Consider the following 15,916-nt stretch of genomic DNA (forward strand, 5'->3'; position numbering starts at 1 on the left):
AGGCTTAAGCTTCATAATGCCAGAAGCTCCTTCATGGGCCCTGCAAGTTGAGGATATGCGGGCAGGGGGTTCCCAAGAGGCTTGTCCACAGAATGGCAACAGGAGATTTCCCTAAGGCCACATGGCTCAGCACCTGCCTCAGGGAGTGGGTCATGGAGCTGGGCAAGGAAGAGGGCAAGAGGTTCGGTTCTGCTCTCCGTTTATCCTGCCTGAGATGCTCCATAAACACTTGTTGATCCACCAACCCAAGTGGCCCCGCTGCACGGTCCCCTACCCGTTCCTCCCCTTTCTCTCGAGCTTCCCGGCCACATTTCAAGTTTCCGCATCAGGGAAGATGATTGTACTGAACTGCCTGATCAGTGAAGATCAGACAGGAAGATCACTGATTGCTGAACTGTCTGCAAGGGTGAGTAACTCAGACCCAACCTATGAGCAGGTGTCCTGTTCACCTGGATGATTCCTTCATCGAGGGTATCCAAGCATGAGTGACACAAACTTCAAAATCAGCCCAACCAATAGTGATGTTATCATTATTCCTGGCAAACCTGCTATTTGGTGCAGCAAGTGCACTGGTCAGTAGAAAGCAAGGAGATGGGAGCTCTGCCGGCTCAGGCCTGCCCACTGCTCCAGAAAGGCCCTAGGGACTAGCTGCTCCGTGGAGCGCAGGCATTGCCCTGTGTCAGGAGCAAAGCTCCCCGTCAGGAATCCCCATTCCGCCCTGTGTCAGGGGCAAAGCTCCCCAGCAGGGATCCCGCTCCACTGAGGCCAGCTCTCCATCTTCCTGACCAAACCCTGACCCCCAGTTTGGATCCTCTTGTTACAGCTCAGGCCTTGTCGTCTCCTCCATGTCCCCTTCCAAGTCCTCTCTGGGTGCCATGAAGGTGCCTACTATACGTCTTTATTGAAAGAAGTTTATTGAAAATAAACTGATCTGAATTTACAGCATCTAGTTAAATATAGCTATGTTTGCATATTTCCACAGGACTTGTAAAAATAATATGTAAACTTCTCCTAATCTAGTGAGAAAATCACTTACCCAAGACTTAACAAGGAAAGGAGGTGAAGCCTAAAAAATTGGAAAGCTGTTTGGTTTAGTTACGTAGCCTGCTTTCATATATGCTACACTTTGGTATTTATAAGCAAGCCAGGGACTCAATGTTCCTGTTCCTTTTTGAACAAAACAGTGAGAACAATTTCTTATATATAAAAGTGTCTTTGTGAAGCCATTTACCACAAGGAAACAAGGGTTCTGAAAATTCTTACTTGTAAAATGGAGATAATGCAGGGATGGGGAAATGGCCACCATTTTTTTGCGTACTCACTATGTGCCAGGGCTGTGCTGGGCATTTCCTACAGATTACTTCACTTAATCCTCTCAATATTCCTGTAGAGGATTATCCTCCATTTATTAAAGTCAAATTTAAGACTTAAAGAGTGACTTGCCCAAGTATTGCTGGAGAACTGATACTTTTTTCAAGGCTTTAAAATTGTTTTAGAAATCATCACAATAGTCAAATGCAAACAATGGTAATGTTGCATTTATTGAATATATACCATGTGGCAAGCCATTGTGCTGAATTCATTTCATGCACTGGTTTCTTTAATACAGCTCTCTTGTAAGGCAACTGTAATTATCCTCATGTAACAGATAAGGAAACAGGCTCAAAGATGCTAAACCACTGTGCTCAAAGCATGTCAAGTGGCTGAGGAATGGTCTGAAATCTAGTCTATCTGCTTATACTATGTTACTTCCTACTGTAAAATACATAAATAGAAAGCTTGCTTTAGGTGACAGCCTATTAGCAATTTTACATATCTAGATTTTTTCAGTGGCCCAATATATATATTCTTTCAGGCCAAGAGAGGAAGATTAGGTGAGCAGTGCTAGGCTAGATCAGCTGTACCCTCTGGGTCTCTGTCTCCAATGTTATCTGGGGCAGGAGAGGGGACCCAAGGGCAGTGGAGGAGGAGGGGAGGGGAGCTACAGCTCACCAGCTTTATAGACAGCCATGAAAAGTAGCATGAGGACGTTCACATCTGGAAATGTAAGATTGAGACCGGCCAGGAAAATCAGTCCACCATGGAACAACCCAATGTACATTTAATATTTTCTTAGGCTGACATCCCCAAAGTGACTTCCTTCCCTACATTTAGCTGGTCGAAGCGTTTTGCTAGCACTTGTCAGTTGCTCATCTGAGATGCTGCCCTCACCACGGGGCGGGAATCTAAACACAGAGTGACCTGCCTGCTGTGGGATCCACCATCACAGTGGCCCAAGCTGCTCACGATGCAGAAGGGCACCTGGAAGAGAGGCCCGTCCACAATGCTGGGGCTGGACAAGGCAGACCACCAGCTGAGTCCAAAGGATGAAACATAAGAGAAAAACTGCAAAAAAAAAAAAAAAAAGTGGGGAGGGGTGTTTGGGAGGGAGGTAGGGCACATTCTGCAAGGCTTGCATGTGGGGAGTTCATAAACTGTGGCTGGACCCCGATCAAGACGCTCCTGTGAAGCCCAACAGATCAGCTCTCAGATCAACAGAAAGGATACGAGGGTCAGGAGCATGAGAACTGATGCTTGAGCAGAGTTTCCCAATACTCGCTTTCTGCTGGGGTTAAGTCAAGTGCACCCTGGTGTGACAGTACGGGAGAAAGACCCAGAGATGAGGCCAGCGGCTTCCCGGTGGTCTTCGAGAATGGAGTGCGGGTGCAAGCCTGGCTGTCTCTAAAATCCCCGAGTCCAGGCAGGTTTTCTCAGATGAGCCACAGGCACACAGTTTCGATCCCATTAAAGGGAATGTTATGGGGACCCAGGCTCAGCTTCATGGGAGCAGCATCTTTCCAACAACTCCAAGCATCTGAAAGTCAGAATGGGATGCTTGTGAGGGAGGGAAGAGGAAGGTTCCCATGCCTGGACAGCTTTCAAGCACAGGCTGAAGGACAGCTTTTAGGGCTGTTGCAGAAGAGTTCCCTGAACTGGGCCGACAGTTAATATAATAAGATGCTCAAGTGGAAGTTTCCATTGAGGCAACACAATTCAACAGATGGGAAATTCCAAAGCCAGGAGCCAGACCATTACATGGAAATTTCTAAGAAGTTGACCTAGCTGGCTTAAAGGTTCAGGACAGTGGAAAGTGATGGGAGGATTTTGTGGGGCTGATTTCTTGCTAATGCTCTGATTCCCACCCTCCCTGAGGTGGGTGGGGTGGTAGGCGTACACTTTTCATCTGAAACCTGGAGACAAGAGCTTCAAAGGCCACATGTGGAGGGCTTGATACATGTCTCCTTGAGTTTGGGGACTGGTACGTGACACCCACCCGAGGGACCACAGTGTGGGAGGGGGCTGAAGAGACACAAGGTGACTCAGAAGAAAGTGACTGCTCGCTCCCTCCCCTGATGGGAGGTTAAAGGGCACCAGGTATGTCAGCCTTGGTCTCCTTGAGACAGATTCTGTCCACCAGGGCTTCACACTGAGGGGGAGAGAAGCCCAAAGAGAGAGTCTGAATGGGAAGCAGAAGGTGCTGAGGACGGTAGCAGACAGCAGGAGAGGCGCTGCCTGAATCCTGGGAGATCCAGATGGAGAGCGCTGGCAGGGGAGTCCTGTGGGGAGGCCCCGGGGCTGTCTCAGAAGCAGCCCGAAGAGTAAGAGAGTCCATCCACCCACCAGCCAGGCTCAGAGAACCCAGCACCAGGCCTGACAACAGTGGTCAGGTAAGAACTTTCCCCTCTCTCTGCCTCACCCGGGCAGGCCTTTGTGACGGACAAGATTGAGGAAGTCTTCTCTTGGAATGAAAATTGACCATACATAGACTAAAGTGAGCATTTCCAATTTCCAGAAAGGATGGGTACTTATGTGTGTGTACGTGAGTGCACAAGAAACCATAGGACTTTCACTGGAAGGACTGATGCTGAAGCTGAAGCCCCAGTACTTTGGCCATCTGATGCAAAGACCTGAGTCACTGGAAAAGACTCTGATGTTGGGAAAGATCGAGGGCAAGAGGAGAAGGGGGTGACAGAGGATGAGATGGTTGGATGGCATCACCAACTCAATAGATGTGAGTTTGAGCAAGCTCCGGGAGTTGGTGACGGACAGGGAAGCCTGGTGTGCTGCAGTCCATGGGGTTGCAAAGAGTCGGACACGATTTAAGGAGTGAACACAGGACTCTTTGTTACCTAAGAGTAACCAGAAACATCACAGGCCTGATCAAGTTCTCATCAGGAAACAGACACACATCCCAGTGAATCAACTTTAAAGGCACAGTGAGAGACAAGAAAAAAGCTATGTCTTAACTACGTTTCACAAGCTGTGTTGTGCTGTGTCTTAGTCACAGCTAACCTCTGCATTGCTACCTGTGTGCCAGGCGCTGGGACGAGGATTTTATAGATGTGACCTCTTCCAAGCCCCTAACGGCGCCGTGGGGCAGACATTATTACCCCCTTTGACAGAAAAGGAAACTGGTTCAGAGAGGTGAGGCAACTTTCCCAGAGTCACACAGGTAGGTGAGCGGAGTAGTAGCTTGGACTCAACCTCAAGTCTCACATGGAACCCTGGACTCTGTGCTCCCAGACGAATGGTTCTCAGCAGCCAGTGGTGAGTGAAACATGACAAGGTCAAGGGGCCTTCCCATCCTTTACTCTCAGGAGTCCCCAAGCTAGAAAAATAGAAAGCTGAGTTTGAAAACCACTGAATTGCATGATCTCAGCAATCTCCTCCAATTTTGGGATTCTAGGATTCTATCATCGGTGGGTGAGGCATGGAGAGAGGTGGACCTCCACAAGAAGACATGGAGAAGAGGGAAAAATCCAGAGACAGCCGGAAGGAGCTGGTTCCAGCAGGTGGTACCATAACACACCCAAGGTTCACAGAATTACAGTCACATGCATAAATACATAGTTCAGAAAATGCACGTAAAGCACTTAGCAGGGGGTGAGCACCAGAGTAAGTATTAGGTAAGTGGCAACTACGACTGTGATAAGTTTACATACATTCCTAAAAACCTCAACATGCAATTTGATGCAACATACTCAGCCACTGACATCACCATGTCTGCGCCATAAGGAGCTGTGTTTATCATGGACGCTAAACTCGACTAGTTTAGCCAAGAAAAGAAACGAACACATAGGATTAATTAAGCTAGCCAAATCTAAAACAATTCAAGTAAGTCTGAAGTACTGGCTCTTAAGCCCTAGGGAGCTGGGGAGTCCCATTAAAAAAATGATAGAAGTATGATCCTTTTCTCCAGTTAAAAAAAAAAAAATACCACACACCACTTTGCAAATAATTACAGAAGCCCATTCATTGATCCACTCAATGGATTACAGGTCCACTGAAGCCCAGTGTCTTCAGGTTAACAGTCTAGATCTGGGGGCTGCAACATGAGGTCCGCAGGCCAAAAGCTGCCTACCTGACCCCACAGTGGGGTCATCCACCCTCTTCCTCTCTGTGTGCTCACTGTTGCTAGTCTCCATCATGATACCAAACTTGGAATAGGTAGTCAACGTAACTGAAGCCGAATCTAATTTTTAACCTTTCAAGTTTAATGGATCCCATATTAAGAATTTCTAAATCAGTACACTCTGGTACCTAAAAAGTTTATTTGCTTGGCATGCTCTTTCGTTCTTCTGGAAACAACAAAAAAACCCCTCATTCCTCATTTTTTCCTAAGGACCCTATTTCATGTGATTCTGGTGGGATTCACCCTTTCTTGGGGAACACACGAACAAGCCCTGGCCAAACAGATGCTGCTCACTGTCTACTGCCTAGTCCTGGGATTGAGGCAAGGAATCCAAACAGGGCCAAACCTCTTTGGTAATAGTAATAGGACAAAGGCAAAAGAGGCACTCTAGCTGCTGAGATCCACAGCTGTGAAGATGATGGAAAAGTAATGCTAGTGTCTACCTCTGCATGTACTGAGGGGGCTCTCACCTGCGAATGAAGCTCACCGAGTTAAACAGAGCCAAGAGATGAAGAGAGTGAAGGATAACAGCCTGATAATTGTTTTTGAATCCATGCATACGCCCATGCCCAAAGTCCATGCTAGCATAGACATTTTAGTCATCAAGTCAATGACACCAGTTTACACTGGATTTCTGTTCCTTACAACCAAAATAACTCTAAGAAAACTGATCTAAAGACAAACAAAGCCCAAAAGCAAATTCCCATCCGTGGGCAGTCTTCATGGAATTTTGACCTCCTCTCTCACAAATTTTTTTCATCTTATACACATTACTCTCACATCATCCTCTGTTCCTGCTGGTTCATCTTACCAGTGCTGCCAACCAATCAGACCCATTACTCTTGGAAAAATTTATTAAAGTTATAGTTGGGAAGAGGAAAATTAGAAGTGGACAATATATAGCTCAGTTTATAGTTTGCTGCCATCCAACACATCCTTGGAGTCCACTGATCGTATTTCAGTAAGCTTCTCAAACTGCCCTGGTTCCCCTCAAAGGTACAGAATACCCTGGTATCTAAGATGACATAAAGCCACAGGGCTCAAAATGGAAGGAGAGAGACACATGGAGCAAGGACAGCGGGCTGCACGGGTCACAGTGGAGAGGGTCCATATAAATCCCGTGTATCAAAAAGCCACTCTGCAGACTGAGTCAGGGCATAGCATGATTTGGAGTTGGGAGAAATGACATTCACTGAGTACTTCCCAGGAAGTTGTTTATTATTCTTTCAGAACTGGGATGGTAAGGAGATTGCAATGCACGTGCCAAGTCTGGTCCACAGCCAACTGTCCAGGCTCAGCATCAAGAAGCGTGACAGTCTCAGACGTGCATCACAGGGGGAGTGGGGATGAGTGTATGCACTTGTTTCCCAGTGGAAAATACTACCGTCTATACTTGGATGAAGCAAGGCCAGCAGAGAAATGCACACCCAGACTGAAAGCAAACTTCTTGGGCTGCACTTGGGTGTCAGCACTGCAGGTTGACACCGAGGGTGGTCTTTATTAGTCATTCCTCTTAGGGATGTTGTTTGCTAGCTTCAGTGGCATCCACTTCATAACCACTGGGGGAAAATTACTCCAAGTTTCAAAAGAATCACAATTAACCTTGCTTCTTCTGAGTAACTAGCATGCTTTTATCCTCAAGCCACCAAGAACTCTTAACTGAGTATGCTTTCCTAGTACTGACTTATCAGAAGCTCAGAGGCAAGACCCTGGGGCCTGCCAGTGCCTATACAGGCTTCTCACTTAAGAACTGGGTGCCTAACCTTACCTCTGACTTCACCTTACTTTCCCTTCCCCACAAGTTTCCTCCCTTCTTTCTCTGTCTGGATCTTATTACGTGTGTATTTAGACGTCACCTCAAAAATCTTTGAAAGAAGACAGGCATATATATTAGATCAACAGCAATCAAAATAATGTGTAACAAGTCGGATGGTGAATGGAGGACAATTTTACAAATGCTGCCTGTTCTGACAGCCGGAATGGGGAAGTTCCAAGGGAGCAGGGTGAGAAGGTGGTGGCCTTGGACCTGGAATAGCTCTGGGCCAAACTGTCAGGTCAGCAAATGTCTCAGACAATCTCTGACTCTCCCGCCCTCCTGCAAACCTCTCTCCATCCCCACTTCATCCTTCCTTGGGCAACTGGGTACCCTCTTACCCATTCCTACACATCCCACACCTACTCTTTCATTAATACTGCTGGTTGCCCTCCCTTCCCCAACTTCTCCCACCAATCAAAGCAGCTGACACTTCTCTAGCACCCTGTACTTGACAATAACATGTTGTCAATGGCTGACAGCAGCTTTAACACCTATTGCTCTCAGGAATGAAGAGGAAGAAATCAAAGGACTAAATCACTAATAGTGGAACAGGTTGCAATGATGATACAGATGCAACTGAGTGAGATGATCTTCCTGTAAATTCCAAATAATTCTCTATGTAAAGCAGTTAGCAAAGTGCCTAGCACACAGTCTGCATTCAATAAATAGTAGACGCTAATTGTGACTATTGCTACTGTAATTATTAATCTTTCTACCACTGGATATTCATTGTCTATTCCTCAATCACTACCATGATTACCCCCAGGAGGGAACTGCCCCTTTCAAAACCACTGGCGAGTCACAGTTTCATAGTCAGTTAATGTAATTGATTAAGCACTTGCACATACATCATTCTTTTTTATCTTCTGGACAATCCTCAAGTGAAATATTATTTCAACTGGTTGCTGTTGGAGAAATGGCAGACAGGCTAGTTTGGCGAGAAAAAAAAAGGAATGGTGGGAGAGGACAGGGCCAGATAATGGAAGCAGGGAAACTAGAGAGAAACCTAGACTGGTGTGGCGGATGACATGGAGGCAGTGACAGCTTCTGAACAAAAGAGTAACATCCTGAAAACTGAACTGGAGGATGACTGGTGTGGCGGTTCTATATTGTGATGCAAGGATGGGAGTGGAAACCTGGTATCAGCAAGACCACCCAGGATCCTGCTGAACTGACCTAGATGCCAGATGGCAAATCACAAAGCCAGGGCGAGGGGATGGGCTATGAGACGGGAGCATGTCCTGAGCTCTCTCACCCTCCAGGTGATTTTCATTCCATCACAGATGTTTCCATAAATACTGTAGGGTGGACTATAAAAATGGCCACAAATCTTCCCCTCTCTGCCCTCCCTGCAATGTAATTCTGCAGCTATTCTCACCAAGAGGTAGAATCTAGTCCTGCACCTTTTGAATCTAGGGTCGCCCCAGACCTTGTTTTAGCCAACAGAATGTGGTAGGGGCAGTGTGACGGCAGTTCTGAGCCTTGGCCTCGACACTTCTGTTGTCTCTTTTGGTACTCTGCCCAAATGCCAGGCGCAGAAACTCAGGGGAGCCTGCAGAACACTGAGACACATGTCCTCACTCCAGCCAATAGCCGGGTGACCCCCAGCCTAGCTGACCCGGACCTGCAGTTAACCGAAGATACACGAATGGTCCCAGCTGAAGTCAAAAGAACCACACACCTAGGCCCACCTCAAACTGCCAACACATTAATGGTACAAAAAAAAAAAAAAAGATGGCTATTTTGAGTCAGTAAATTTTGGCTTATATTTCTGGCAGTAAATTTGAAGGGAGGTTTGTTATGCAGCAAAAGCTAACTGAAATACACCGCAAATAACAGTAACACCACATAGCAGGGAGAGGTGCCACATGAAGCCTCAGAAGCTTTTTTTCACTTAAGTACTTTACTTCCCTAGGTCTAAAGGAAGTTTTCTACTACTAAAGAACTGTTATCTCCTGACAATCACACTTAGGTTTAAGGAGAGATGCAAGGAAAATATACAGCAATAAGAAGGCTAATAAGTTACAGCTATGAGCCAATTTTACATTTTAACACACTGCAAGGGACTGTCTGAATTCCTTGGCTGAAGTAAGACTTTGTTGTTTTGGATACTGTTTGAAACAAGCAGACCATCAACAGCGGCCTGGAAATAGTTTCATTACAAAAAAAGTTTTTATTTTAATAGTATTTGGCATGTAATCATAGATCTTTTCCCTGACCATGTTCTTAGCAAAAGAACATGGATTGATTTTTTTTTTTTTTTTTTAGGGCCCGGAAACATTGTGAATCATTTCGGGGCGGGGCGGGGGGGGGGGAACCATGAATAAATAGACATCTAATCACAGTACCAGTAAGGATACATTTAACTTAGAAGTGTGAATATCATTTCAAAAATAATGTCAAATGGTCACTTTGTTTTAAAAATGAAAGCACACTTACCAGTAAGACTCTGTGTGGCCCACCGTCACCAGGTTTTAGGTGATGGAATGAATCTGAAATAGAATGAAACAAGCATCCGGTAAGAAAATCACATTTGGAAAGGGTGTGCCTTCGATCCCAGCGACTGCCATCCTGGTATTTATTCTTTTAAAGATTAACAAAGCTTTTTCTGGCTCCTGATGGAATAGGGAGAGTTTTTCGCCTACATATTTCAACTTCCTCAACAGAGCGCATTCCCTCATCTCCTTCAGGGAGTTTGGAAAGTCTGAAGCCAGTATAACTATAAATGGTAGTGTTTTCATCCAAACCCCTCCAAGTCGGCAGAAGCCTCCCCGGTTGCTGCTCTTGCCTTGGCCCTTCCACTGCCTTCTGCAAGGACCATGCCCTGACTTCCTTTAGGGAACCAAAGGAAAAGAAGATGGTCCAGCATAACCTGAAGGCCAATGGGAGGAGTACACAATGCTTTCTAACAGAGGTCACCTGTTCTCAGATAATCACAACCTTTTCTTTTACTGATAATGGTGAGTCCAAAGCCCTGCTGTTCAACAGTACTATAACACAAGCCACACTGATAACTCTAAATTTTCTAGTGTGTGTGCTATGTCACTTGAGTCATTGTGACTCCATGGACTGTAACCCACCAGGCCCCTCTGTTCATGGAATTCTCTAGGCAAGAGTACTGGAGTGGGTTGCCATTTCCTCCTCCAGGGGATCTTCCCAACCCAGGGATCAAACCCGCATCTCTTACATCTCCTGCACTGGCAGCAAGTTCTTACCACTAGCGTCACCTAGGAAGCCCAAATTCTTTCTAGTAGGCCACATTAAAAAAAGCAAAAATAAGGACAATTTTAATATTTATTTAATTGAATTTATTTAGAATATTACCATTTCAACATATATAAAATGTTGAATAATATAATATAAATAATATAAAAAACAGTTGAGATGGTTTGCATTTGTTGTGTGTGTCATCCTAAATCTTCAAGCCCCAGAGCATTTCAACTCAGGTTGGCAGCAGTCCAAGCAGTCAACAGTCACAGCAGCTAGTGGCTTCCACAGCAGACAGCACAGGTCTAGGCAATCTGTGCTTGGCCTTCAGGTAGGTACTGGCAAGGCTCCAAAGTGACTGAAACGCACAGAGAGATTTTGTTCATCTATTCTCTTGCTCTTAGGAATCCATCATTAATTACCTCATTCCAGAATGTCATTTAGCATAAATAATAACATAGTAATAGCAGATACTGGGTTGCCCAAAACATCCATTAGGGTTTTCCATGCAATGCTATGGAAAAAGCTGAACGAGTTTATTGGCCAACACAGTACAGCACTCACTGTGTGTCCTTGGCAAGCTCCAAGGACATTGTTAGTTTAATGAACCCTCACAATAACTTCATGTTGTTCAGCTGCAAAGCCATATCTGACTCTTTGCAACCCCATGGACTACAGAATGCCAGGCTTCCCTGTCCTTCACTCTCCTGGAATTGGCTCAAACTCGTCCACTGAGTCATTGATGCTATCCAATCTCTCATCCTCTGTCGCCCCCTTCTTCTCTGGCCTTCAATCTTTCCCAGCATCATGGTCTTTTGTAATGAGGAAACTGAGGCAAGGAGAGGTTAATAAGATACTGAAAAAGCTGGGATTCTAATCTACTTAGCTGGCCTCCAGAGCCCATGCCTGTAGCCACTATACTCTCAAGTTAAATTTGAACAGCTCAAAATAAGATATTAATAATTACTTTCAGTTTTAATTATAATCATCAAGTGATCCAAGGCTGCTCCCATGACGCATGGTCAGATAATAGCAGTGATGGCAGACGGGGGAGCTATGGGATGTGCTAGCAAATTAAATTTAAAATAATTTGGGATGGGAATACAAAATCCACACGCAAGCCTGGGGTCGAAAAGATTGCCTTGCATCCAGGGATCTGTTTGGCTGATCAAGATGGGAGTGCAGGGGGGAGCAATGTGGGGTATCTGGAAAATTGTATCTTTGTGATTTTTCCAAGGGAAGAGTCCGTCCATCACTTTCATATGATCCTCAAATGAGTCTGTAAGACAGATATCTCTGTGTCTGTCCTAACAGGGGTAGGAGGTAGAAAGGAACTAGGTAAACACACTGTTTCACTTGATTAATCTGTGCCCTTCTCCAGGGGACCTCATTTTGTGAGGTCCCCTGGAGAAGGGAATGGCAAACCACTTCAGTATTCCTGCCTTGAGAACCCCATGAACAGTATGAAAAGGCAAAAAGATAGGACACTGAAAGATGAACTTTCCAGGTCAGTAGGTTCCCAAAATGCTACTGGAGATCAGTGGAGAAATAACTCCAGAAAGAATGAAGAGACAGAGCCAAAGCAAAAACAACACCCAGTTGTGGATGTGACTGGTGATGGAAGCAAGGTCTGAGGCTGTAAAGAGCAATATTGCATAGGAACCTGGAATGTTATGTCCATGAATTAAGGCAAATTGGAAGTGGTCAAACAAGAGATGGCAAGAGTGAATGTCGACACTTTAGGAATCAGCGAACTAAAACGGACTGGAATGGGTGAATTTAACTCATTGTATCTACTACTGTGGGCAGGAATCCCTTAGAAGAAATGGAGTAGCCATCATGGTCAACAAAAGGGTTTGGTACTTGGATGCAGTCTCAAAAATGACAGAATGATCTCTGTTCATTTCCAAGGCAAACCATTCAATATCACAGTAATCCAAGTCTATGCCCTGACCAGTAATGCTGAAGAAGCTGAAGTTGAACAGTTCTATGAAGACCTACGAGACCTTTTATAAGTAACACTCAAAAAAGATGTCCTTTTCATTATAGGGGACTGGAATGCAAAAGTAGGAAATCAAGAAACACCTAGAGCAACAGGCAACTTTGGCCTTGGAGTACAGAATGAAGCAGGGCAAAGGTTAATAGAGTTTTACCAAGAGAACGCACTGGTCATAGCAAACACCCCCTTCCAGCAACACAAGAGAATACTCTATATATGGACATCACCAGATGGTCAACACTGAAATCAGACTGATTATATTCTTTGCAGCCAAAGATGCAGAAGCTCTGTACAGTCAGCTTAAACAAGACCAGGAGTTGACTGTGGCTCAGATCATGAACTCCTTATTGCTAAATTCAGACCTAAATTGAAGAAAGTAGGAAAAAACCACGAGGTCACTCAGGTATGACCTAAATCAAATCCATTACCATTATACAGTGGAAGTGAGAAATAGACTTAAGGGACTAGATCTGATAGACAGAGTGCCTGATGAACTATGGACGGATGTTCGTGACACTGTACAGGAGACAGGGATCAAGACCATCCCTAAGAAAAACAAATGCAAACAAAGCAAAATGGTTGTCTGAGGAGGCCTTACAAATAGCTGTGAAAAGAAGAGAAGCAAAAGGCAAAGCAAAAAAGGAAAGATATACCCATTTGAATGCAGAGTTCCAAAGAATAGCAAAGAGAGATAAAGCCTTCCTCAGTGATCGGTGCAAAGAAATAGAGGAAAATAATAGAATGGGAAAGACTAGAGGTCTCTTCAAGAATTTTAGAGACACCACGGAAACATTTCATACAAAGATGGGCACAATGAAGGACAGAAATGGTATGGACCTAAAAGAAGCAGAAGATATTAAGAAGAGGTGGCAAGAATACACAGAAGAACTGTACAGAAAAGATCTTCACGACCCAGATAATCACGATGGTGTGATCACTCATCTAGAGCCACACATCGTGGAATGTGAAGTCAAATGGGCCTTAGGAAGCATCACTACGAACAAGGAAAGTGGAGTGATGGAATTCCAGTTGAGCTTTTTCAAATCCTGAAAGATGATGCTGTGAAGGTGCTGCACTCAATATGCCAGCAAATTTGGAAAACTCAGCAGAGGCCACAGGACTGGAAAAGGTCAGTTTTGATTCCAATCCCAAAGAAAGGCAATGCCAAAGAATGCTCAAACTCCCACACAATTGCACTCACCTCACATGCTAGTAAAGTAATGCTCAAAATTCTCCAAGCCAGGTTTCAACAGTACGTGAACTGTGAACTTCCAGATGTACAAGCTGGTTTTGGAAAAGGCAGAGGAACTAAAGATCAAATTGCCAACACCCGTTGGATCACTGAAAAAGCAAGAGAGTTCCAGAAAACCATCTATTTCTGCTTTATTGACTATGCCAAAGCCTTTGACTGTGTGGATCAAAATAAACTGTGGAAAATTCTGAAAGAGATTGAAATAGCAGACCACCTGACCTGCCTCTTGAGAAATCTATATGCAGGTCAGGAAGCAACAGTTAGAACTGGACATGAAACAGACTGGTTCCAAATAGGAAAAGGAGTACGTCAAGGCTGTATATTGTCACCCTGCTTATTTAACTTGTATGCAAAGTACATTATGAGAATCACTGGGCTGGATGAAGCACAAGCTGGAATCAAGATTGCTAGGAGAAAAACCAATAACCTCAGATATGCAGATGACACCACTCTTATGGCAGAAACTGAAGAAGATCCAAAGAGCCTCTTGATGAAAGTGAAAGAGGAGAGTAAAAAAGTTGGCTTAAAGCTCAACATTCAGAAAACGAAGATTATGGCATCTGGTCCCATCACTTCATGGGAAATAGATGGGGAAACAGTGGACACAGTGGCTGACTTTATTTTTCTGGGCTCCAAAATCACTGCAGATGGTGACTGCAGCCATGAAATTAAAAGACGCTTGCTCCTTGGAAGAAAAGCTATGACCAACCTAGACAGCATATTAAAAAGCAGAGACATTACTTTGCCAACAAAGGTCTGTCTAGTCAAGGGTATGGTTTTTCCAGTAGTCATGTATGGATGTGAGAGTTGGACTTTAAAGAAAGCTGAGCTCTGAAGAATTAGTGCTTTTGAACTGTGGTGTTGGAGAAGACTCTTCAGAGTCCTTTGGACTGAGAGGAGATCCAACCAGTCCATCCTAAAGGAGATCAGTCCTGAGTGTTCATTGGAAGGACTGATGTTGAAGCTGAAACTACAATACTTTGGCCACCTGATGCAAAGAACTGACTCATTTGAAAAGATTCTGTTGTTGAGAAAGATTGAAGGTGGGAGGAGAAGGGGATGACAGAGAATGAGATGGTTGGATGGCATCACCAACTCAATGGAGATAAGTTTGGGTAGACTCCGGGAGTTGGTGATGGACAGGGAGGCCTGGTGTGCTGCAGTTCACGGGGTCGTAAAGAGTCAGACACAATTGAGCAACTGAACTGAACTGAATCTCTACCCCCTTCCCTCCTTCCAACCCCCACACAAAGAAATCATAACTAGTGAGCAAAATCAGATCTACATACACAGAGTCTTCACCACTGTACTACCAGGGAAGTCCCTCTGGTGGGCATCTTGTTCTTTACCCACACAAACCTATTTATAGGTCCCTAAATACTACCCCCTCCCATTTCTCTGCATCTTTGCCAAAGACTGTGTTCTTTCTGTCAAGAATGTCCTTCCCTGCAGTATCTGCCTGCCTTCAAGTCTCAGCTAGAAAAATCAAAACTTCTGGGGAGCCTGTGTGAACTCTGTTGGCTAGCGTAGGGACAACTTCTCTGCAGTAAAAGCAGTAAAGCATTATTCACTCAATTCAACCAATAATCATGTACCATTACTACAGATAAGAATAAAAGCTGATCTTTACGGAGCTACATGCCAGGCACTATTTCAAGTGCTTTATGTGCTCCTTTAATCATCTGAGTAACCTCATGAAATGGGTTATTTTATTAGCCCATTTAGCAGGTAAGCACGCTGAGGCACAGAAGTCAAGTCAGTAGCCTAAGGTCACAGAGTTTACAAATGGCAGAGACAGACTGTGAACCCAGACAGCTTGGTTCCAGAGCCTATATTCTTTTTTTTGAAGTATATTTGATTTACAGTGTTGTTAGTTTCCGGTGTACAGCAAAATGATTCAGGTGTATATTCAAAATGATTCTTTATATTTACACATTTTAAAATACTTTTCCATTATAGGTTATTACAAGGTACTGAATATAGCTCTCTGTGCTGTACAGTAGGTTCTTATTTATCTATTTTATATATCGTGGTACGTATCTGTTAATTCCAATGTCAATTTTTCCCTCCCCACCATTTTCCCTTTGGTAACCATAAGTTTGTTTTCTGATCCAGAGCCTGCTCTCTTAAGGCTGCACCATGCTTGCTTTTCACTATGTTCCCCTGCCTTCTCCTCTCATTGCTCCTGTA

The 15,916-nt window shown here is 44.5% G+C and overlaps 1 protein-coding gene across 3 annotated transcripts in view; it reads right to left on the reverse strand.

The window, feature by feature from the left end:
• Nucleotides 1-15,916, reverse strand: part of GNG12 (G protein subunit gamma 12) — a 139,377-nt gene that overhangs the window by 72,675 nt on the left and 50,786 nt on the right. For all 3 annotated transcript variants that reach the window (XM_069594401.1, XM_069594411.1, XM_069594421.1), the window contains exon 2: nucleotides 9,708-9,760. The gene's annotated coding sequence lies outside the window, so the exon portion shown is untranslated. The remainder of the gene's footprint in view (nucleotides 1-9,707; nucleotides 9,761-15,916) is intronic.

Source organism: Ovis canadensis, chromosome 1, assembly GCF_042477335.2.
Source record: "Ovis canadensis isolate MfBH-ARS-UI-01 breed Bighorn chromosome 1, ARS-UI_OviCan_v2, whole genome shotgun sequence".
Taxonomy (NCBI): Eukaryota; Metazoa; Chordata; class Mammalia; order Artiodactyla; family Bovidae; genus Ovis; species Ovis canadensis.